At 39.8% G+C, this 24,531-nt stretch overlaps 1 long non-coding RNA gene across 2 annotated transcripts in view; it reads left to right on the forward strand.

The window, feature by feature from the left end:
* Positions 1–10,726: 10,726 nt before the first annotated feature.
* LOC110192670 (uncharacterized) overlaps positions 10,727–24,531 on the forward strand; it is a 46,303-nt gene continuing 32,498 nt past the window's right edge. For both annotated transcript variants that reach the window (XR_013483290.1, XR_013483291.1), the window contains exons 1-3: positions 10,727–14,565; positions 20,965–21,092; positions 23,000–23,246. This is a non-coding gene — a long non-coding RNA (uncharacterized LOC110192670). The remainder of the gene's footprint in view (positions 14,566–20,964; positions 21,093–22,999; positions 23,247–24,531) is intronic.

Genomic DNA, 24,531 nt, shown 5'->3' on the forward strand with positions numbered 1-24,531 from the left:
AAGGAATAACCTTCAGGATTGACTTTGAGACCCAGCACAGTTGAGCCGAAGACTCATCTGGCATTGATGTTGCCCTTGGACATAAGCTTGGTAGAACCATGCTTTGTAGAAACCGAGCTATGTTTGAGCCCACTTGCCCTAGACAGTGAGGGTAGGGAGAAAGATTGACTTGTTGAGTCTAATGAACCTCAGACTTAATAGCAGGACTGTGAATTAATGGACAATATGAAGTTAAGGTGGGCAGCTAGGTGGCACAATGGATTGAGTGCTGGGCCTGACATCAGGAAGACTTACCTTCCTGAGTTCAAAACTAGCCTCAGACACTTACTAGCTGTGTGACCCTGGGCAAGTCATCTAACCGCAATTGCCTCCAAAAACAGCAATAAAAGCTAATTGACAGTGCTTGGCACATAGTAGGTCTTAATAAATGTCAATTATATAAAGATACAAATATATTTATATTTAAAAATGTAAATGAAAATTTAAATATTAAATAAATAAACAAGTATTTGAAATAGATTAAATAATAAATAAATAAGTAAAAAATTTAAAAAATAAATATAAATAAAAGTCAATAGCATTAGAGAAAACATACCCTAAAACCCCACAGGGTTTCCTGGGATCCAGATCCCTGAGGGGGTGATGTAGATATCTTAGTTTGGGGAAAGTGACTCAGAACAGACTTGGTACATATGTAAAACACTTTGTGCATCTCAGCGGTATGTAGATGTTAGCCATTCTTCTTCTTCTCCATCATTTAAAGCCTTGTACCATCTGGCTTCATCCCACCTTTCCAGCCATGTTTTACACTATTCTCCTTATGCTCTCTACAAACAAACAGGACTATTAGCTACTCCACAAACACAAGATGGCTCTGTGCATTTGTATAAATTGTCCACTATCCCCAGAATTTATTTCGTCTTCATCGCTAGAGAATCCTTCTCTTCCTTACACCCAGTTTCAGCCTCAGATACCATTCATTCTGTGAAGCCTTTACGGATCCTCCCCACCCCACCCCCCCAGCTAAAAGTGTTTTTCTCTCCTCAGATTTTCCTAAGGCATTTTTATCTGGAGCTCTCCTTTACTTTCATTTCATTTTACCTTGTAGGGCCATATAGACTCATAGATATAGAGCTGGAAACTATCTTAGAAGTAATTAAATCCAACTCCCTCATTTTACCATTGAAGAAACAGAGACCCAGATAAATTAAATGACTTGCGTAAGGTCCAATAGCTATTAAGTGTTTGATATGGAATTGGAAGCTAGGTCTTCCTAACTCCATGTCCAGTGTCCTATCATATATTTGTATGCATGTCATGTTATTTACTTCCACATCTCCTCCCCCACCTCACATCTTGACTCCAATCAATTCCTTCAGGGAAGGAACTGACCATTTAAACATTTTTTATTTTTTAAAATTATTTTTATTTATTTTGTTAAAAATTTACCAATTACATATAAAAAAATTAACAACCTTTCTTTAAATTTTAGTTTCCAAATTCTCTTCTTCCCTCTTGCCCCTCCCCTGTCCTTAAGAAGGCAAGCATTTTGATATTGATTATACATGTAAAGTCATTCAAAACATATTTCTATATTAGCCATGTTGCAAAAGAAAACACAAATATAACAAAACAATAAAAATAAAGAAAGTAAAAAATAGTATACTTCAATCTGCATTCAGAGTTCATCAGCTCTCTCTCTGGAGATGGTTAACATTTTTCATCATATGTCCTTTTGAATTGTCTTGCATCATTATCTTGATCAGGGTAGCTAAGTCTTTCACAGTTGAATATCTTCACAGTACTGCTGTTACTGTATAAAATATTCTCCTGGTTCTGCTCACTTCACTTTGCATCAGTTCATATAAGTATTCCCAGGTTTTTCTGAAACCATCCTGCTTGTCATTTCTTTTAGCATAATTGTATTCCATCATAATTATATACCCAATTTGTTTAGCCATTCCCCAAATACTGGATAGCCTCTCGAATTCCAATTCCTTGCCTGCTACCACAAAAAGCTGCTACAAACATTCTTGTATAAATAGGTTTCCTATTCCCTTTTCTTTGATCTCTTTGAGATACAGACTTAGTAGTTATCCAAAATGTCTTACATATAGTGAACACATAATAAAAGTTTGTTGAATCAAAGAAACAATTCTCAGAGAAGAAAAAAAATTATTAATAATCACTTGGAAAATTGTTCAAAATACCTAACAATCAGAGAAGCTCAAATTGAGGCAGACTTTAAGTACCACTCTATATCCATCCAATGGGCAGAAAAAAAAAGACTTAAAAATAACAAAAATTCTAGGTTGGTGAAGCTTATTGAAAAATAGGTATCCTTTTTACACTGTTTATGGAACTATGAATTGGTGTGACCTTTTTAGAATGCAACCTTTAATAAAAACCTCTTTCACATGGTGACTTTTTCCTAAAATTACATCGTATGGATGTTATTAAAAGGAAAAATGATCACTCTGTACATAATTATTCATAGTGACTTTATTTCTAATGGCAAAAAATAGAAACACTCAAATGTCTATACAATGCAGAATAGTTGGATAAATTGCAGTATGTAAATGTAGTAGGAAAGGATCTATGCTTTTTTAAGGTAAGAGGAGAGATCCAACACTTAGTTGTTTTTTTTAATAGTATTTTTCTCCAGTTACATGTCAAGAAAATTTTTAGCCTTCATTTTTATAAGATTTTGGGTTCCAAATTTTTCTCCTTCCTTCCTTCCCCTCCCCTCTTCTGAAAATGGTAGGCAGTTTGATATAGTTTAGACATGTGCTATCATGTAAAATTATTTCCATATTAGTCACAGTTGTGAAAAAAGAAACAGATCAAAAGGGAAAAAAATGAGAAAGAATAAAGTAAATGAAAAAATATGCTTCAATCAGTATTCAGAGTCCATCAGTTCTTTATCTGGATGTGGATAACATTTTCCTTCATGAGTCCTTTGGAATACTTATTAACCATCTACATAAGCACTGTGCTAAGCTGTTTCATTGGATCTTCATAACAACCCTGTGAGGGGGGTACTATTGTCATCCCCATCTTACAATCTGCCTCAGTGCCCTGGGCAAGTGACTTGCCCAGGGTCACACAGCTAATAAGTGTCTAAGGCTAGATTTAAAAACAGGTTTTCTGGACTCCAGGTCAAGTGCTTTATCCATTGCGCCACCTAGCTGCCAATATATCAGTATAGATAGGGGAACTTGGAATCTCCCTTCACCAGAGAAGTTTACATCACTGGGTTAATTGGATAAATCTCACTGACTTTAGACAAATTACTTAACCACTCTGGGATTTAGTTTTCTTTATTTCTAAAAGGTGGGATAGCTTCTAAATTCATTCTAGCTCTTAATCTAATACCCTATGAACCTACAAAATTGCCCAAGGCAAAAAGAACCTAAGTGATTTGCTCCCATCATCCTACTAGTAGATGTGTAGGTAAGATTAGAACCCAGGTCTTCCTTACCCCAAATTCATTACTTTGTGTAATACTCCATCCTCTCTCTCTCTCCTACTTCACTTCTTCCCTGGTATATTCCTTTTCCCCTTCCTCCTTCTTAACTCTTTTTAATCAAATAAAACATCATAAAACTACCCCAACCCAAGCCCTGAGTTTATGTTTCTTTGCTTGATCTTTAGCTGTGAAAACAATGACATTTTGAAGAAATGATGGTTCCATTGGGAAACTCAGTTGTTTCCTTTCAAATTGCTCAAATAGGTTTACCTTTCTAGGTTTCTCTTGTCTCCTCCGTTTGCATTTAAAATATTCTACTCATATTCAGTGCCATAGCAATCAAACTACCAAAGGATTACTTCACAGAGCTAGAAATTCATGTGGAAGAAATTAAAATGTCAAGAATCTCCAGGGAAATAATTTTGAAAAGTGGGAATGACAGGGATCTTCTTGCTGTTCAGTCATGTCCAACTCTACGTGACCCCATTTGGGGTTTTCTTGGCAGAGATACTGGAGTGGTTTGCCATTTCCTTCTCTAGCTCATTTTATATTTGAGGCAAACTGAGGCAAACAGGGCTAAGTGACTTGCCCAGGGTTACACAGCTAGTAAGTGTCTGAGGTCATATTTGAACTCAGAAAGAGGAGTCTTCCTAACTCTAGGCTCAGCACTCTGTGAACTGTGCTACCAAGTCAAGACATCACCCCCATGATGTCACTTGGTAGCTGCCCTAGAAGTTACCCATATTGGGTGGACCTTTTGTGAAGGATCTGTGAGAGGGCATAGACAAGAATTTCATAGGATGAAAAAGCATGGATAGGTTATTATTTTCATCACTGAAGGGAGTACTTACATGAATGAAATCAATCAACAAACATTTAATAAACATTTACCATGTGCCTTAATTATGTATATCTGTCAGCAGCAAAGTTTGGTTGCTTTGCTTTATTTTGGCTAGTGAAAAACCCTAAGGCTCCCCAAACAAAAATAAAATGAAAAATAATCCCTGTCCACCACAGGCTTATGTTCTGAGGGAAAATAACATAGAGAGATAAGTATACACACAATAAATTGGATGAGATAGAATAATAATAATAGACATTCATGAAAGGTTTTCCATAGAGGGTAGTGTATGAGCTGAAATTTGACAGAAGCTGTAGGGATTCCAAGATGCAGATATAAAGAGGGAGTGAATTCCAAGTGCAAAGGCACAGAGGTGGGAGATAGGGATGGATTCAGGTAACAGCCTGGATGGAATGCAGTGAGCATGAAGGGGCAAAATATGAAATAATGCTGGAAAGGCAGGCTGGAGCCAGATCAATACCAAGATGAGTTGGCATTTGAAAACACAGTTATGTTATGGAAACTAGGTGGCACAGTGGATAGAGTGCCAGCCCTGGGTTCAATATTAGGAAAACTATCAGCATAATTGATCATATCAGCAACAAAACTAACAGAAACCACATGATCATCTCAATAGATGCAGAAAAAGCTTTTGACAAATACAACACCCATCCCTATTAAAAACACTAGAGCAAAGGAATAAATGGAATCTTCCTTAAAATAATAAGGAACATCTACCTAAAACCTTCAGCAAGCATCACATGTAATGGGGACAAGCTAGAAGCATTTCCAATAAAATGGGGGGGGGATGAAACAAGGATGTCCATTATCACCACTGTTGTTCCATATTGTACTGGATACATTAGCTTTAGCAATAAGAGAAGAAAAAGAAATTGAAGGTATTAGAATAGGCAAAGAAGAAACAAAGCTATCACTCTTTGCAGATGATATGATGATATACTTAGAGAATCAAGTGAAAAACTACTTGAAATAATAAACAACTTTAGCCAAGTTGCAGGCCATAAAATAAACCCACATAAATCATTGGCATTTCTGTATATTACCAACAAAGCCCAACAGCAAGAGATAGAAAGAGAAATTACATTTAAAGTTACTCTAGACATTATAAAATATTTAGGAGTCTACCTCCCAAAACAAACCCAGGAACTATATAAACACGATTACAAAACACATTTCACACAAATAAAGTCAGATCTAGAGTGCCAGCCCTAGAGTTAGGAAGACCTAGAATCAACTCTAGGCTCAGACACTCACTAACTGTATGACTCTGGGCAAATCACTTAACCCTGTTTGCCTTAGTTTCCTCATCTGTAAAATGAGTTGGAGAAGGAAATGGCAAACCCCTCCAATATCTTTGCCAAGAAAACTCCAGATTGGAGGGCAGCTAGGTGGCATAGTGGAAAGAGCACCGGCCCTGAAATCAGGAGGACCTGAGTTCAAATCCTGCCTCAGACCAAACACTTAACACTTATGAGCTGTGTGGCCCTGGGCAAGTCACTTAACCCCAATTGCCTAAAAAAAAAAAAGCCCGCAGATGGGCTCATGAAGAGTCAGACATGACTGAAACAGCTCAACAAAAACAATGTTATAAAAAAGTTGCTGTATCTTAGTCAAATGGCCTAGGTTCAAACTCTACCTGTAAGACCTTGGACAAGTGTCTTGGCCTCAGTTTCCTCATTGATAAAAAAGAGGGAGATGCACTAGATGACCTCTGAGGTCTCTTTCGCCTTTAATTCTGTGATCTTACCTATTTTATATTACCAGTCATAAGAAACCACTGAAGATTCTTGGACAGAGGAGCCACATAGGCTTTTGCTTTAGGAAGATTATTATGGCAGCAATGAGATGGAGGGGGGACAGATTATGAGCCAGAAATCCAATTAGGAGGCTGTTACAATAGTGTCGTCATGAGGGCTTAAACTAGGGTGGTGGCTTTGAGTGGAAACAAGAAGATGGATACAAGGTTTGTTATGCAGATGGTATTGACAAGACTTGGTAATTGATTGCATATGAGGGTTGTGAAAATGGGAAGAGTTAAGGATGATTCTAAGGTTGTAAATTTTGGTGACTTAAAGAATAATGTCACCTTCAACAGAAATAAAGTACAGGGGATGAACAGACTTAGAAGGTAATAATTAGAAGATAATGGGAACCAAACTGGGGATGTGGAATTTGACTGTGGCCTCTATTAGCAATCTTTCTCTTGCTTCATTAATAAAGATAAGACAGCTAAGGCCAGATCCCTGTGGTTTCTCGTTAAAGACTCTCTCCCAGCTGAGATTGAGCTATTATTATCCACTCTTTGGCTGTGGTGGGGTACGGGTCCCTCCCCCCCAAGTCTCTCTTGTTCGCCTGAGGCCATGGACCCATTCTCCCTTGGCCACATGGTCTAGGTCCCTGGTGTTCTGGGGCAACTGGCCCTTCTCTGTTACCTCACAGTCACCCCAGCCTACTGGCCACTCCCACAAAATCTTTTTTCTATAAAAAGAGTCAGTCTCATCTACTCAGTGCAGATTTTTAGAATCACGCCCACCCTGACTGATGCTCTAATAAACCTTGTCTTTGGCAGAAAGAAGGCTTGGGTCTAATTCATTCAAGATAGGACCTGCATTGCTATTTTGAGGTCCCAGCACCCCTAAACCTCAACATTATAGCTCCCTGAGACTGGGAAAAACTGCCTAATCTCCAGCTCATCTCCAGCCAAGACTGGAAGGTTAGGGTTTTTGTTCGTTTGTTTCCTGAGGCTTACTCCAGGCTTCTCCTTTACAGAGGAACTCTCAGCCCCCATGCCCATAATGGGTCAGTCCTTTGCAATTCCCAAAAATTCACCTTTGGGTTGTCTTACAAAATTGGGGGGAAAAAAGTAGTTTCTCTAAAGAACTTAAAAAGAAAAGGCTTGTGTTCTTTTGCAACACAGCTTAGCCTCAGAATCACCTGAGGACCATGAAGCATGGCCCATTTTTGGGTCTTTACAATACAAATACTCTCTTATAGCTAGATTTGTACTGTCTGTCACCAATAAGGAAAATGGATTGAAATACCCTACATAATGGTCTTCATCGATCTCTCTTGGGACCCTATTCTCAGAAAAGATTGTAAGATGCTCATAGCTAGAGCCACCCCACAAAAGAGGAATGGGGGCCAAATAAATTACCCCCTTCTTGTGCCCTCCCCAGGGCTTCACCCTCCCCTTCCCTGCCTCCATTCCCACTACCTCCCCAGCTCCTCTCCCCACTCTATTCTCCCCCTGGCCCCTCCTGCTGCTCCCCATTCTGCCCCGGTCTTCCCTGTTTCCCATGACCCCCTCCTTGGCCACTCCCTGTTTCCCTTAGTTTTCCTTCCCTTTTCATCTAGCCCATCCCTCCTTGTTTCCTGCCTTGTTCACCCATCACATCGCCTACCCTGCATCTCCTGCCCTGGTCCCTCCTCCTGTGGCAACGCTCACTCAGGTCCCAGCCTATGGGACCGCTCCCACAGCAGTCTCTGAAGTATCTCTACCTCTGATCCCCTCCCCCTCCTCAGGTGCCAGCTGATCTTTCCCTGGCCTTGAAGTCCAATCTAGTTCAGGCAGCACTCCCCAGCTCCTCCCTCACAAGAAGTGGGACTTCTTATCTCCCTTCTAAGGCCCCGTTCCCACAGCACCTTCAAGACTTTTTCCTTTAAGGGAAATAGCTGCTTCACCTAGTGGGACAATTAGAGTGCATGTTCCATTCTCCATCTTGGCATTTTGGACCTCACTTAGGTTAAAGAGAAACAGGCGATATTCCAAAGATCCCACAAAGTTTACTGAGGGCTTTGGGGGTGTGGTACCACTGAAGAGAAGAGATTCTGGGAAAGCCCAAAAATATGGGTATTGTTTGGCTAGCTTTGACCCCATAAAATACCACCCCCTCCCCCCAAGGAACAGCTGCTTCCTTGGAGCAGGATGGGATTATCAAAAGAGTGAGGATAGGGGAAAGAGAGACCATATAGTAATTTGCCTGTTAGAAGGCCTAAGAATGGCATTTCAAAAGCAAATAAATTTTCAAAAAATTAAGGAAATTACTCAGGGAGAAAAGGAAAACCCTGCCCTTTTCCAAGACTGGCTGGTAGAAGCTATTAAGAAGTATAAATATTTAGATCCTGACTCTCTAAAAGGGGCAGCAATCCTTAGCATGTATTTCATTAATCGGTCTGCCCCAGATATTAGGAAGAAACTGCAGAAATTAGCAATGGGACCCCAAGCACCTCAAGCCCAGTTACTGGAGAGGGCCTTTGGAGTCTTTAACAACAGAGACCTAGTCACAGCAGAGGAGAAAGAATGCAGGGAATGGGCCAGAGACAGAGAATATGCTCAATTCTTGGCTGCTGCCATGGCCAGGAAAAGACCCAAGGGTGCTCCTGGTGACTCAGGCAGTGAGGAAATCTGCTTTTAATGCCATAAGGAGGGCCGCTGGTCCAAGCAGAGCTCCTCTAGGGCACATCCCAGGGAGGAAGCCCCCAGGACTGATACCTCTGGGACTGTGCCCACGTGACCAAGAGGGACATTGGAGGTTGGAAAAGTGGTGGAGTCACTCCCCAGCATCCAGTCTTCTCAAGACTGAGAATGATGGGAGGGCCTAGGGCTTGGCAGTGCTCCAACTTTCTCCATCTCTCTTGAGGCCAAAAGTAAGGTTACCTGCTTTATCTTTTTTGCTTTGGCCCTACTCGCCCTTCAACTCGTTGGTCGGGTCATGGGTATCAAAGGGAAAACTAAAAGATGTCTCAGAGACATACCCTCTCCCCTGCCTATTTGAGGATCTGTTGTTTGAACACTCCTTTGTTATCACCCCCTTGTTGGGAAGTGATCTGCTGGTGAAAATGGGGAGCGAATTTTCTCTAGTTAAGAGAAGTCTCCCTTTTCCCTCTGTTCACCAGATCTCCCCATGTTCCCTTGGAAGTGTGGGAGACAGTTGAGCAAATTGTTTGGGATCAGGGAATTCCTGGGCAAGCTATTCATGCCACCCCAGCTTTTGTTTGCCTCTGAGATCCTAATGTGTTCCCCCATCTCTGTCAATATCTAATTAAGCCCAAGGCCTGGAAGGGAACTGAAACCATTAATTGAAAAATTCCTTAAGTATAAAATCCTCGTCCCTTGCCAGTCCCTGTATAACACCCCTATCTTTCCCATAAAAAATGCCAAATGGTGAGATCTCAGGGCTGTTAACGAAACTGTTATTCCAATACACCCCATAGTTCTTAACCCATACACTATACTCACTCAGGTCCCTGGGGATACCCAATGGTTATTCACCCTGGATCTCAAAGATGCCTTTTTCTGTATACCTCTTCACATAGACTCACAATTTATTTTTGCCTTTGAATGGACACTCCCTGGGAAATCAAGTCCATGTCAGCTAACATGGACAGTCTTGCCCCAAGGGTTTCAGGACAGGTCCCATTTATTTGGCCAGGCTTTGGGAAGGGATTTAAGGGACCTGGAACTACTGATAGTAGCTTAATTCAGTATGTGGACGATATTCTTATTTGTAGCCCCACATAGGAGGCTTCTCTGGCTGCTGGCACAGGAGCTCTTAATTTCTTGGGCACTCAAGGCTACAGAGTCTCTTTGAACAAAGTACAGATAGCATGGCAGTCTGTAAAGTATCTGGGCCACAAACTAACACCTCTCACTCCTTAACCTCAGAGAAGAAAAGGATAATCCTGCCTATCCCTGTCCCAGCCACCAAGAAAAAACTTAGCACTTTTCTAGGCATGGCTGGATTTTGTGGACTTTGGATCCCTAATTTTTGTCTTATTGCTAAGACCCTTTATGACTCTACTGAAGGCCCTGACTCACTCCCTCTAGAGTGGGGCCCCAACCAGGCTAAAGCTTTTGAGACTGTGAAAACTAAATTGATCAACATTCCAGCATTAGCTCTACCCAATTTGGATAAACCTTTCACTCTATATGTTGATAAAAGGAGAAGACTGGCTTTGGGAGTCCTAATCCAGTCCTTAGGACTTGACCTCAGGCTGGTTGCCTATTCTTCAAAACAAAATCTTTTTTCTATAAAAAGAGTCAGTCTCATCTACCCAGTGCAGATTTTTAGAATCATGCCCACCCTGACTAGTCTAATAAACCTTGTCTTTGACTGAAAGAAGGCTTGGGTCAAATTCATTTGAGGCAGGACCAGCGTTGTTATTTTGGGGTCCTAGCACCCCTAAACCTCAACAGTTGTAAACCTTCAACCAGTCCTAAATCACCCAAGTGCTCTGTCTTCTAGCCCACACCTATCCATCTTGTTTACAGAGACAGCAAGGAAGATTTTATCAAATGCTTTGCTAAAATCTAGGTGAACTACGTGCAAAGCATTCCTCTGAATCACCAGTCTGGGAATGCTGTTAAAAAAAAAAATGACTTGAAGTTGGTATGACCTCATCTTAATGAGACCAGCAATCCCTTTCATAATTTATTCTAGAATTTGGCCAAAGTAAAGCTTTCTCTTGACTGTACCATACCTTATAGGTATCATCTTTTATCTCTCCCCCCTTTAGATTCAGACTCCTGGAAAGAATCATCTTTACTGACAGTCTCCATTTCCCCACCACCCACTCTCAAGGTCACTCTGAAGAACTTTGGAATTGGGGGCCAGCTAGGTGGCACAGTGGATAGACCATCGACTCTGGAATCAGGAGGACCTGAGTTAAAATCCAGTCTCAGACCAGACACTTGACACTTACTAGCTGTGTGACCCTGGTCAAATCACTCAGCCCCAATTACCTCACCAAAAAGCAAAAAAAAAAAAAAACAACTTTGGAATTGACTATATGACATGTGAGACACTGGCACAGGAATGTCCAGCATGGCGTGCCCTGATCAGAGAAGGTGCTGTGCTCTATGAGCAAAGCAGAATTGAAATAGCTCAAGAGAAACACAAGATGTGCAAATTTAGAGAATCCCTTCCAAATGTTCACATGGACTGTTTGTGCCCCACCTGCGGTAAAGCATTCCTGAGCTCACATTGTTCTGATCTGCCACAGTTGGATGCATTGTAACTTGACTCTAACACAGTGATGTCATTTTGGTCAATAACCAGCCACCCACTTCTCAAAACCTTGTCATCTGACTTCTGACCCTATTACTGTATTGAAACTTCTTTATAAAAGGTTATCAGTGATCTCATAACTGCTAAATGGTATGAAAAGTTTTCAAAAGAATTGCAAACTACTAATAACCATATGAAAGCATATTCTGAATCACTAACAGTATGAATAATACTTCCTGCAGGCTACTCCCTCCCAACCCCACTTGCATTCACACCTGCAGGTTGGGTCCATAGTGGAGTGACTACTACCTTAGGTACTAGGGGTAACTCTTTGGGTGGGTACTCCTACTGAAATAGTTCATGAGCCCCACCAGTGTACTTCCCATTATTAGTCAGGCAGTAGATTTAATTAGCTTTTAGCAAAGATAATAAATAAGCAATAATAAATAACTCCATAAGAACAAAATATTCCCCACCAAAATTTAGAGTGTTCTCTTACACAAATATACACAGCAGATATGGGAAGAATGGGCTTAAACGTAACATACAAAGGCAATAAGGCCCTTATGCAGAACACCTATGGCAAAGGGTAATTCAACTCTTGGTACTATATAGCCTAGAAATCCTTTCCTTGAGTCCATAGCTGGCATTTCCTTGCCTTGTAGATATTATGCTCCTTGAATCATCTTCCTGCCTTAAGCTTAGGTAATTCTCTCTATATCCTTCCTATCTATCTATCTATCTATCTATCTATCTATCTATCTATCTATCTATCTATCTACCTATCTATCCATCCTATAGATATCTATATCTATATTTATCTATCTATATCTATATTTAGAGATAGATATAGATAGATATCTTATATATCCTGTCCTCAGGTGAGGGTCTCTGATCATGCTGGATACATTGTCTCTTACTGGTCCAGTAGCTCTGATGACATGGCCAATGGGGGTGGAAAGGAGAGAAAGTCCCTTCCCCCACCTTGTTGTCTTCTAGTACAGGTGAAGGGATCTACCTCCACAAAATATGCTAGAGCCGGGATTCTTAAAATCCTGAACTACTATTGCTGAAAGCCCTCCAGCTATTTAAATCCCTAAAGGTCTGAGCCAATGGACAAGTTTCCTTCTTGACCCAAAGATGTCTGTATCTCATAAACATAGAAACATCTTAATTATACATTAAACCCCATCATTTATAATTACATCAACTATGATTATATCAGCTTAGCTGGATAGGAGGGAAGGAAATCATAAACCTCCTCGGTTACATAAAAGAAATATAAATTAATATAATCCTAAAGCAAATTGACAAAGATTGAAAAAACATTCAAAGTCAATGCTGAAAGGGCTATTAGAAGGTACTAGTGGGAAAGCAATGAACAGTCTAGTCATTCTGGATATCATTTTGAAATTATTCAAAAAGTGATTAAATCACTATCTTTTGACTCAAAGATTATACATAGTCTAAGGCATATACTCAAAATAAGTCAAAGCTGAAGTTAAAGACCCACTATTTGCCATAATATTAATAGCCTTTCTCTTGGTCATAGCAAAAAAAACGAAAAGGAGTGACTGAGCCACCCATTCAGGGAATGGCTAAACAAAATGTGGCATGTGACCGTAATAAAATGCTACTGTGAATAAGAAGTGACGATAAAGAAGAATTCAGAGAAACATGAGAATATTTACATGAATTGATCAAGGATAACATAAACAGAACTAGAAAAACAATCTTCGTGAATATAAATGAAAAGATCATTAAGATGAAGTCAAACTTTGAGTAATTAAAAAGTCAATAACAGTTCCAGACAACACATAATGAAACATATGTCCCTCCTCTTGTCAGGGAGATAAAGGACTGTGATGACAAAATGTTGCATACATTTTCATATGTAGTTGCTGTAGTTGCTATTTAAAGCAGGCAGGGAGGGTTTACCTACATATGACTGGGAAGTGAAAAAAGAAAAAGGATTCAATAAATTATTTAAAAGTAATTAAAATATAACATATCCAGTGGCCTTTTGTCACTTCTCATCTTCCTTTACTTCTCTGGAGTTCTGTTCATCTCTCATTTCTGTCCTTTTTTCTCCTTTCACATGGTTACCAGGATAGTTCAGGCCTTAATAACCATGCACCTAGATTTCTGTTTGTTCTCCTTGCTTCCCATCTCTCTCTTCTTCAATCAATTCCACACACAGCTGATAAAATAATCTTCCTAAGGTAAATGTCTGACAATATCACTCCTCTGTTCATATTTCTACTGCGGTTATCTATTGCTTTAAGGATAAAATATAAAAACCTCATCCTGGTATTTAAGGCTTGCCACAATTTAACTCCAACCTACTTTTCCAGGTTTATTTCACATTATTCCTCTTTATACAGTCAACATTACAGTCAAACTAGACTTCTAGCTGTTCCTAGATATCAGCATTCCACCTGTTGACTCCTAAATTCTAGGTTCTAGAGGCGTAATCTTTTCCCCTCACCATCTGCTCTTTTAAATATGTAACTTTTGTAGCAAATCAGTCGTCATACCAAAAAGTGAAAGGCAACTTTTACATCAGAAACCAAATTTACTGGGTGACATCTGGAAGTTCAGTTGGTTGGTTGTTTCAAATAAGGAAAAACATAGCTATTGAAAAGGGGTCCTTTAACTCTTCTAGTTGGTGTGTGTTCCTCTAGATCTGCAGATGGTCTCTGCCTTTTTTACTCTGTTGCTGATTCCTGGTGATGTAAGCACTAGCAGCTGGGACACAAATTCTCAAGGTTGTCATATTTCAAAACAAACCCCAAAAAGACTTTGGGCCTTCCTTATGAACAAAAAGGAGCCTGATTTCCTCACATGGACTAGATGTTTCCTCTCAGTTTTCTCTGCCTTCAGGATCTATAGGGCCCCAAGTAGAGCATGTGGGGTCAGAGGCAAAATTCACGTAACCCACATAATAACACCAACTTGTATGGGACTCTCTCCTCATTGATGAAGACTAATTATACACTGCTCCATAGTCATGTGAGGGGCAAAGTTGGTGAGAGCTTGAGAGAAGGGAGATCCTGGTATTCTGGTTTCCAGCTTCAAGAGAGAATACAAGTGGGTCCAGATTCTCTTCAGATCCTTGAAGGAAGAGAAAAACTCTGGGAAGAAGCTGATAGCAGAGGAGTCAGCCCCTCAACCACATTCCTATCCCCAGGCTACTTCACTTGAGACTTCAAAGAATTTCCCCTTAGGTAAGATCTGAGACTCCATCTCTTTATTGAATTGAGTAATCTTGCTCCTAATGGGAGAACCTGCTCTTTACTGCCTGATATATTCTCATATGCGAATACCTTCTCTGATTTCTGTTTTGCTATTGACTTGGATAAATGGGTTTATTTGCTATGCATTATATATGTTCATTGTAGAACTGGCATTTAGTAGGAAGGGAAATAGACTATTGGATATATAGCTGGGGGAACTCCTTCTCCATTAAGGGATGGCAATCAGAAGCTCAGCTTGAACCTAAAAGTTATTTCCCCTAGACTAATAATATTTAAAGGAGTAGATAGATATAATTCTAGCCAGTACCCTCCTCTTTCTGAGAAAAGCAAAGTAGCCAGCCTCTGGCCCCAACCTGCTGCTTCTTGTCCTGAAGGAATCAAAGTCTCCCTTGGAAAAAGGTAGAGAGAGGAGATTCTGAGGTATCTGTTCTTGCCTCCCTATGAACCACATCTAGACAGACACATTGTGGACACACATTACCTACGTGGGTAAAATACGTAAATACCTATTACACTCAAAAATTAAATCTCTACCAGTCCTTCAGCATGGATTTGTGAAGAGATGTTTGTAGTTGGTCTAATATGGAAGATGAGACAGCTTTTCACATAGGCACTTTACCTATGAGCATTTGGGTGAAGATCAGTGGAGAAAGAAACAGGTAATTTTCTCATCAGAGTATACTACAAGCCACTTAGAGAAAAAGCAAAGATAGATGAGTTTAGGTAACAGATCACAGATTCAAGACAGAGAAATTAAATAGCAACAAGAGACTTCAATTATCCAGACACCTGTTGGAGCTCTGTTTTCACTAAAAGCAGAGCAGATATGCCTTAATGATAATGTCACCCATCAAAGATGTAGGAAGCAAGAGGAAATTCTATTCAGGATATTATTTTCACAAACAGGAAGGAAATGGTTTCTGGAGGTGGAAATTCTGAGAATCTTGGAAGGAAGTAACCTCTCTCTTCTATGTGATATAGATGAAGAGAAAATCTGGGCATAGTGTGACATGCATCCTAGATTTGGGAAAGCAGATTCCAAAGTCTTCAGAATAGGAGTCTATGAATTAAAATGGAACAGAGGAGACTGAGAAATTTTCAGGAATTAAATTCTGAAGTCACAAAAGGAAGCAATTATAATAAGGAAGAAAACCAGGAGTTGTCTGAAGAGGCAGCATGGAACATAAGGAACTCACCAGCCAACTGAGATTTTTAGGATGTCAAAGGGGACACTTGATATTTCACTTGTCTGAGGTGTGTCTACTTCTCAGAAAAGCCTTTGCCGAGTTAAATCTGACTCAACAATTCATTTGCACGGGGCATAGGTCTGCCTCAGACTTCTTAGAGAAGTATTACTGACTCAAATCTGACTTAGAGTTACATTCAGAGACAGCAAGACAACAGTTGCTCATCTGTATATGACAAGCTGCTGCTGTTCACTAGAGTGATTTGCGATTTCCTTCTCCAACTCATTTTACAGATTAAGAAACTGAGTCAAACAGGGTTAAATGACTTGCCCAGAGTCATACAGCTAGTAAGTGTCTAAGGCCAGATTTGAACTCAGGAAGATGAGTCTTCCTGACTCCAGGCCCAGCACTCTATCCACTGTGCCACCTAGCTGCCCCATGACAAGCTGCAGAACAGCGGAAAACATACTATGCCTTGGATTTACATATGAATAATTAAGAATTAGAGAATTTTTAGGTTAATGACTAGGGAAACATGGACACTAGAATTATTCTATGATTTTGGGGATAAATTTATTTTACCTACTTATAGACAGAAGATGATAATTTGGTTACTAAGGTAAAGTCACTCATGGAAAGACTCAGTTGCTTAAGCAAGAAAGATTGAAGAAAGGCGAACTAGCAGATTTTGGAGTGGAAAACCATAATTTTCTCTGCAATATCACTTGTTGCCAGGTAAATTGATGGCAAATCCAAAGTTGTGTGTTTTCTATTGACACCTGCTTCTGAGAAGAATGGGAAGAAGGAACAGAGAGAACATAATCTGCTCTCTATTATGATTTGCTGCTCAGAAAAATAAGGAAAAGAGAGAATATAATCTGCTCTCTATTATGATTTGATTCTAGAAGACAGAAGCTAACTTCTCCACCCTAACTCTGTTGTGGCTGAAAGGTAGAGGACAGGAAGACTCCTAAAAAAAGGAGAGAATTGGAAAGTCTTTTTTTTTACCAACTTTAGAATAAATATCATTGCCATTTCTTAAAAGAGCATAATACTACTTTAGCTGAGGGCATCAGCTAAGCCCCAAGGTGGAAGTGATTGGTACTATAGTTGGTTGTTTGTTTGTTTGTTTGGTACTGTAGTTTCTGACAAGGAGTAAGTACAACTGAACAGAAGTCTGCTTGAAATCAGAGAATCAGAGAAGTATCCTGGATGAGATGTTCTGCCCAGTAATGTGTTAGGTAAACACAGTATGGACCAGCTGAGCTTAGCAATGGAAGCATCTGTTAAACACAGCAGCTATGGTCATCAGGGAACTTTTATGGACAGTTCCTGAGGCAGCAGGAGCATACCAAAGTTGTTCCAGAGTTGTGAATTGCCCTGGTCACATGTGTTCCCTACATATGTGCTTTACAATCTGGGACTTTTCTCATGGACACTGAATTCTGTGGAATAGTGCATCTCTGTCTCTGTCACACACACACACACACACACACACACACACACACACACACACACACACACTCCTTTAATCTCTTCCTGTCTACTGCCTCTCTTTTCCTGCTCTCTACAAACATGCTTGGTTCTACCTCTAAAAAAAAAAATCTTCATGTTTTGGCTACCACTTCAACCTATCATCTATGTCTCTCCTTCTTTTCACTATCACACACTTAAAAAGAGTTGTCTCTCCATTTCTACTTCTTCCACTCCCTCACTCTTCAACTCCTTGTTTTTTGGCTTCCTACCCATCTTAACTGCTTAAATCCAAAGGCCTTTTTTGCAGTCCACATCCTCCATGCCTTCACAACTTTTTACAGAATCACAGAATTTCAGAGTAAGAATGGATCCTGAAGTCTATCTACTTTAATCCAGACCTGAAAAATGATTCCTTCTGCAATACACTTGATGAGTGACCATTTTATAAGGCCTCCAATGAGGGTAACCCATTACCTCCTATAAATCTAATCCCTTTTCCATGTGACATGCCATCAAATACAAAGACAGATCTTGTATCCTCAATGCTAATTATCCTATTACCTCTGAACACTCTTCATAGAATATGATTATGAGCCCCAGTAGACTACAAATTCCTCAAAAGTAGGAACTGTTTCTATTTTGGGCTTTTAATCCCCAGAGCCTTGTAACATAGTTATTTGTTGTTGTTTTTCATCCTTCCTTCTCAAAGAAGACCAATGACATCACTCAACTTGCAAGTGAACTGGATTTAAGTGAGGCAGAGCTTCACAAAGACATCAGCCTCATTCTCTCTTCCATTCATCAGAGTCTAGTGGCAAGAGGATTCGCAATGGTGCAGGTGACCTCGGCCTTTTTAAATTAAGGTCTTTCCCAGCTCTCAGTTTGTTGGAGATAACACTCATTCCATGACTAAGGGCTAGGTTGGAATTGAGACAAAGAAGACTTGAGTCTGAGAGGGGAAGACACTCAGAGTTTCTGGCCAAAACAGAAAATTGCTATTTACAATCACTCTAAGCCACCTAAATGAACATGAGAAGCTTAAACTGGAGTCTATTATTGGCCATTCAATGAAAGCCAGAGTGATTTGGGTTTAAGGGGTAGTTAAGTAGCTCCATTTGAATCACAATGAGCTTTTTAAAAACCTGTTTTTCAGAGCTATATTTCTTGCCTTTTTTTTTTTGGTGAGGCAATTGGAGTTAAGTGACTTGCCCAGGGTCACACAGCTAGTAAGTGTCAGGTGTCTGAGGCCAGGTTTCAGCTCAGGTCCTCTTGACTCCAAGGCCAGAGCTCTATCCACTGTGCCACCTAGCTGCCCCTCAGAGCTATATTTCAAGAAATCATAAATAGAAATAAAAATATATTATGTTACATAATATATAAATAATGATAAATATATAAAGTATAGATAAATAAAATAAATATAAAATAAATGTAAAATTTTAAAAATTTAAAAAATTAAAATCATAAAGATAAAGAGTAAATTATCCCAGCTTCTTGGAAAAATAAATAGAAAAAAAATATTAGTCTAGCCCCCCAAGCCCCGAAAGATATCTTACAAAATATAAGCAACAAAAATCTTAATAAATGTTTGTTGCATTGAATTGCCACCAAATTATCTTCCTCACCATTGTGTTCATACAATGATGCTCCTTAAAACCCACCAGTGAATGTGTTTCCTTCCATCTAAAGGACAAATTCATGATGGTTGGCCTCTGTGCTCTCTATTAGTCCTAATCTACTTGAAGCAGCTTCCATTTCCTAGCCCTTATGCATAGGTAGGGCTTGATAGTTGACTGGATGATTAGTTGCTGATGGTATCAGAACAAATTGCCCATGGGAAAGGTGGGCATTTTGACCTATGATTTCATTGGTTTAGGGAATTCTGTAGGAACAAATTCCCTCTACCAAATCAGGTCAGCATTTGCCGTTCAACTTCTAATTGCCTGGAATTTAAGAGGTTAAATGACTTGCCTAGGGTCAGTACTTGTCAAACAAAGGACTTCAATCAGGACTCAGAGGCTAGCTCTCTTTCCTGTACTGCTCATTGCCCTTTAGAACCATTCAAACTACCTCATCTGTAAAATGGGAATAATATTAGCATCTACTTTTCAGGAGTTTTGTGAGGATAAAATGAGATAATATTTTTAAAGTGCTTTGCAGACCTTAAAGTTCTATATAAATGCTATTATTATTTATTATTATTGGAATATTAGGGCTCTTTGGGAACAAGGATGGCTCTACTAAGAGAACTTAACAATGACAATTCACTCTTTTGACACTTGGGGTTTTATAGTGATTTTTGTGACAGCCTAGTGAGGTGAGTAGCAGGAGTACTGTTCCCATTAACTCGCTTGCCTGAAGTTATACAGCTAGTGAATGTTGAGGCTAGAATTTGAGTCCAGGTGTCTTGTGTCTAAGTCCAGGGCTCTTAGACAGGTCATCTTTCTGAACTTCACTTTCTTCCTCACATATACAATGAAGGCATCGAATTGACTGGCTATTAAGGTCTCTTCCAGTCCTAAATTCGATCAAATGAATGAATGAGCTAGTTGTATTTCCAAGTGGAAATGAATGTCACTACCTTGTCAAAAGAAAAGTTCTGAAAATCCAAGTTTCATAAGTACTTTCTAATGTAGGAATGTGGAATGTGGAATGTCCACTGAATCTAGGTACTCCTTTGGGAAGCAAAATAAAAATAAAAATTCAATTACTGAAACAAAACATTTTAAGTGGGAGTTGGTCTTATGAAGAAGCATTTATGAAGAGGCAAATGTAGGCTTGAAACTTCCTAATAATCAGATAACAGAGAATTAGAGCTGTCTTTGGCTGCCCCAAGCCTGTACTGGGTTGTTTCCACTGTAAGTTTTCAACCACAGGTTGGAAAACGATTTATTAGATATGTGGCTGAGAAGATTCTTGGTCAGGCATAGAATGGACAAGATGGACTTTGAGACCCCTCCCAACTCTAATATTCTTTAAGTCTATGATCAAATGGGGAAAAAAATGTGCAAAAGCATTTATTTTATAAATGGCAAGGCATAATATAGATGTGAGAAATGATTATCTGTCATAGTATTGTCACTGTCCCTTCCTTTTGCTGAGTCAATGAGCTTGGAAACAAACAAAAAAGCAATTACTGAAACAAAATATTTTAAGTGGGAGTTGGTTTTATGAAGAAGCATTTATTTGGAGCTTATGTTGTGCCTAGCATTGTGCTAGGAACCATATGGTGTGTTTTGGACTAGAGAACTTGCAAGGTTCCTTCCAAACCTGAGTCCTGTTTTTCTGTGGTACTTAATGTTCCTCATACACAACCTTTTATCTCTTGCTTCTGTACACTTTCAGAGGCAGCCCCCAGACTTGGAATGCTACCCCTCCTCACCTCTGCCTTGTAGAGTCTGTATCTTCTTTTAAAGCACAATCTCCTACAGGGGACCTTTCCAGATTCACTCTCCTCTCCTCCAGTTATTACTGGTCTCCCACCACCACCAAAATTACTTTGTCTTTATTCAGCAAATATCTTGTACACATTTATCTTACTATTTCCCTACTGCATCCCAATAAGTTGTAAACTTTTAGAGGACAGGGACTGTTTCTTTTTTGTTTTTGGCATCCCAGTGCTTGGCACAGTACCTGCACATAATAGATGTTCAGTAAATATTTGATGAATTGAATTAAATCTGGCCCTTGACTTGTATTCGTTCAGGCACCTCCCAGGACAAGTACAATAGAGTGTCGGAGTGGAATGAACCCTCAAGGAGGTCAAGTCTAGTTGGGGTCAACAAGCCTAGATTTGAGTCTCAGCTCTGCCACTCATTAGCTGTGTGATCTTGGGTAAGTCCCTACAACTTCTGGGGCCTCATTTCCCTCCTCTGTATCACATTTGGTAGTACTCCCCATTTCTCTGCCCGCCATTTTCATCTTAAACATTGTATGAGGTCCTGCCTATACAGCCCACATCTCTGCTAAACAAGGCAAAACCACTGTTAGCACGTGGGCAGCCATGATGGATTCTAGGATTAACTGATTCTTTGTAGGCTACAAGCATTCTCCAGGGGAAAATTTGTGCCTCTCTGTTCCCATCTATTGTCCTGAATATGTCCCAAGAGGACTTCCCCCACCCTTCCATTTTGGGACTTTTTAATTCTGAATTCTGTAAAAGACATCCCACATACTTTTCCAGACCCACTTTCTCGGTGATTTCCCAGCTTTGAATTTGTACCACTGTTCTGTCTACACATGTGAATCTCAGGAGCCTCTGTCCCTAGGCCTGTTGGCTGCCTTTGATAAATATTTTTTTTTGGAGGATCTGTTATTCATATTGGTAACCTAGGACTCGTTGGGTATACAGAAAAATACAGTTCCTGTGAGGAACTAATAATCTGTTCGGGAAAATGAGAAATAAACATTTGAAATAAAAAACAACAGGGCATATACAGAATGTCCAAAGGTCTCAGTGAGGCTTTGAGCTTACATAAATTCAAATAGCTTAAATAAGTCAAGACTGATAGGGCATCTAGGTGGCACAAAGGCTAGAGAGCCAGGCCTGGAGTCCTGACTTCAAATCTGGCCTCAGACACTTACTAGCTGTGTGACCCTGGGAATGTCACTTAACCCTGTTTGCCTCAGTTTTCTCATCTGTAAAATGAGCTAGAGAAGGAAATGGCAAACCATTCCATTATCTTTGCCAAGAAAACCCCAAATGGGGTCGTGAAGAGTCAGACACAACTGAAAATATGACTGAAAAATAACTCAAAACTTCACTAAGACTTTTGGAACACCTTATATAAAACGGTACTAAACTGTATGGTGCAGACAACTAGAGAGTAATCCTATATCATGTCTTCTACAACATGGGAGAGGATGAACCTTTTGAAATATTCTTTTCACTATGCCATACCACTCATACAAATGAAATTAACTGGACTAATAACAACAATAATAACTCATACATGCATAGTGCTTTTAACTTTATAAAGCATTTTTTCATAACAACCCTGTGAAGTACCTATTTTTTTCCTTAATAGTATTTTTCCCAATTACATGTAAAGATAGTTTTCAACATTCATTTCTGTAAGATTTTGAGTTCCAAATTTTTCTCCCTCCCTCCCTTCCTACCCCCTCCCCAAAAAAGAAGCAATCTGATATAGGTTATACATGGAAGTCCTTATTTATTGAAAGTATTATCTCCATTTTACAGATGAAGAAACTGAGGCACAGAGGGATGATTTGCTCAGAGTCACACAGTACATCCTAAAGCCCGAATTTGAATCCATGTCTCTTGATTCCAAATACAATTATCTTTTTGCTATACCACATTGCCTTGACCTCGAGAATGCTGGTTAATTAAGATTTTGCTGTAATTGTTCTTTTATATCAGAGGTTCTTAATCTGGGGTCAGTGACCTTGTTCTTTTTTTTTAAACATCTTGATAAATGTATTTCAATATGATTGGCTACTTTTGTAAGCCTATGTGTTTCATGCATTTAAAAACATTATCCTGGGGGCAGCTAGGTGGTGCAGTCGATAGAGCACCAGCCCTGGCTTCAGGAGGACCTGAGTTTGAATCCGGCCTCAGAAACGTAACACTTACTAGCTGTGTGATCCTGCGCAAGTCACTTAACCCCATTGCCTAGCCAAAAAGAAAAAAAAAACATTATCCTGAAAAGGGATCCATAAGCATCACCAGACTGCCAAAGGAGTACATAAAAAAGGTTAAGAATTCATTTTTCCTATTTTAGGATCACAGAATGGTGACTCCAGATGTCTAGAGGTCATCTAGTTCAACATCCTCATCTTATAGATGAAGAAACCAAGGCTTGGAAAGCCAAAGCAACTCACTTAAAGTTCTACAGTGTACAATCAGCTTAAGTGATTTGACCAAAGGCACACAAATAATCAATGGCAAACTCCAAGGGTCTTGACTGCAAATCCTCTGCTCTTCCCATCATACCACATTATGTGTTCAACCGTCTTGCCTCAAAAACAGTAAGTTGCATTTATGTAGTGCTCCAAAGTTTACAGAGCTTTCCCGATTCTGTTGTCTTCTTTTAGAAGCCCAATGAGGACCCAAGTGTCTGATGCACCCATCCCTTAGATGCAGATGCCACCAAGAAGCATGCAATGAAGCATTAGTAAAGTGCTTGTGGCCCAAAACAGGCAATGATCTCAAAAATATCTGGTTTCTCATCTGAAGCTGTTGGAAGCTCGTTTTGGCCCCTTTGGCTTATGGGTAACCCTGTAAAGTTATCAGTAAAAACCTAGGAACCCAAAGGAAGGGTGGGGAAAGGATCTGTGGTTTAACATTTTTGGGATTTTTTTTCTCTTTCTGACTTTTGAAAAGTTTACATGTGCTGATCTAAGAGAGAAAGCCCTATAAATAGAACAGACCAAGGAGGAGGAAGAAGCCGCTTCATGGTTGGAGGAAGTCTATTTTAAGCAGAGGTCTTGCTTGTATGAACAAGGCCTTAGGTGGGTTTTTTCCAGGGGAAAATTTAAAGTCACCCATATTCCCCTCCCCAAAGAGCAAACTCCCCAGCCTTTTCTTGGGGAGCTTTAGACCTAGGACTTTATCAGCACTGGGGAACTTCTGGGGTGGAAAATCCCTCCAGTAATGCACATCAGGAACTCATGTGAAACTTAGAGTCTCAAAGAGTGAAGGGAAGGGGGAAACATAACACTGAGAAGCTAACAATAGTCACATAACTAATAGGTGTTAAAGGAGGGACTTTAACCAGGTCTTCCTGACTCCAAGATTGGCCTTCTAGTCATCTAGGCTGCTTTCCTGTTTCAACATTAGACTTGCCTCTAGGGTTGTTGCTTGGAATTCTTAAGCTCAGGTAGATCTTGAGTCTGCAGTTTACCCCTCCTAACCTCAGTCCTAGTTATAAAGTTAATGCTATATAAGCCAGTCATACTTCATTCTAGCAAAGGATCCTGTGGAATCTCCACTCCTAAAAGAAGAGTGGTCAAAGCCCATTGGAGTTAAGAGAACAATTACTATGGCCCCAGGGATAGTCAAGATGTAACAGAAAAAAGTCAGATTCTATGTTGAGTATGTCCAAAGCTCAAAGGTAACCAAATCCGAAGAGATAGTAAGCAACAGAGGGCTGCATAGAATGAGGGCTGGGTGTATGGGCATAATGTGGCAAAAGTAACCATTGTCCTGGAAGAGAAGGACTTAAGCCAGTGATGATGCTCACTCCTTGGGTCATCCATACCTACACGTGACTAGCACAATGCTAGAGTCAAGGGAGAAATAGGCATTACCAAG

Source organism: Phascolarctos cinereus, unplaced genomic scaffold, assembly GCF_003287225.1.
Source record: "Phascolarctos cinereus isolate Bilbo 61053 unplaced genomic scaffold, phaCin_HiC Scaffold_7;HRSCAF=346, whole genome shotgun sequence".
Lineage (NCBI taxonomy): Eukaryota > Metazoa > Chordata > Mammalia > Diprotodontia > Phascolarctidae > Phascolarctos > Phascolarctos cinereus.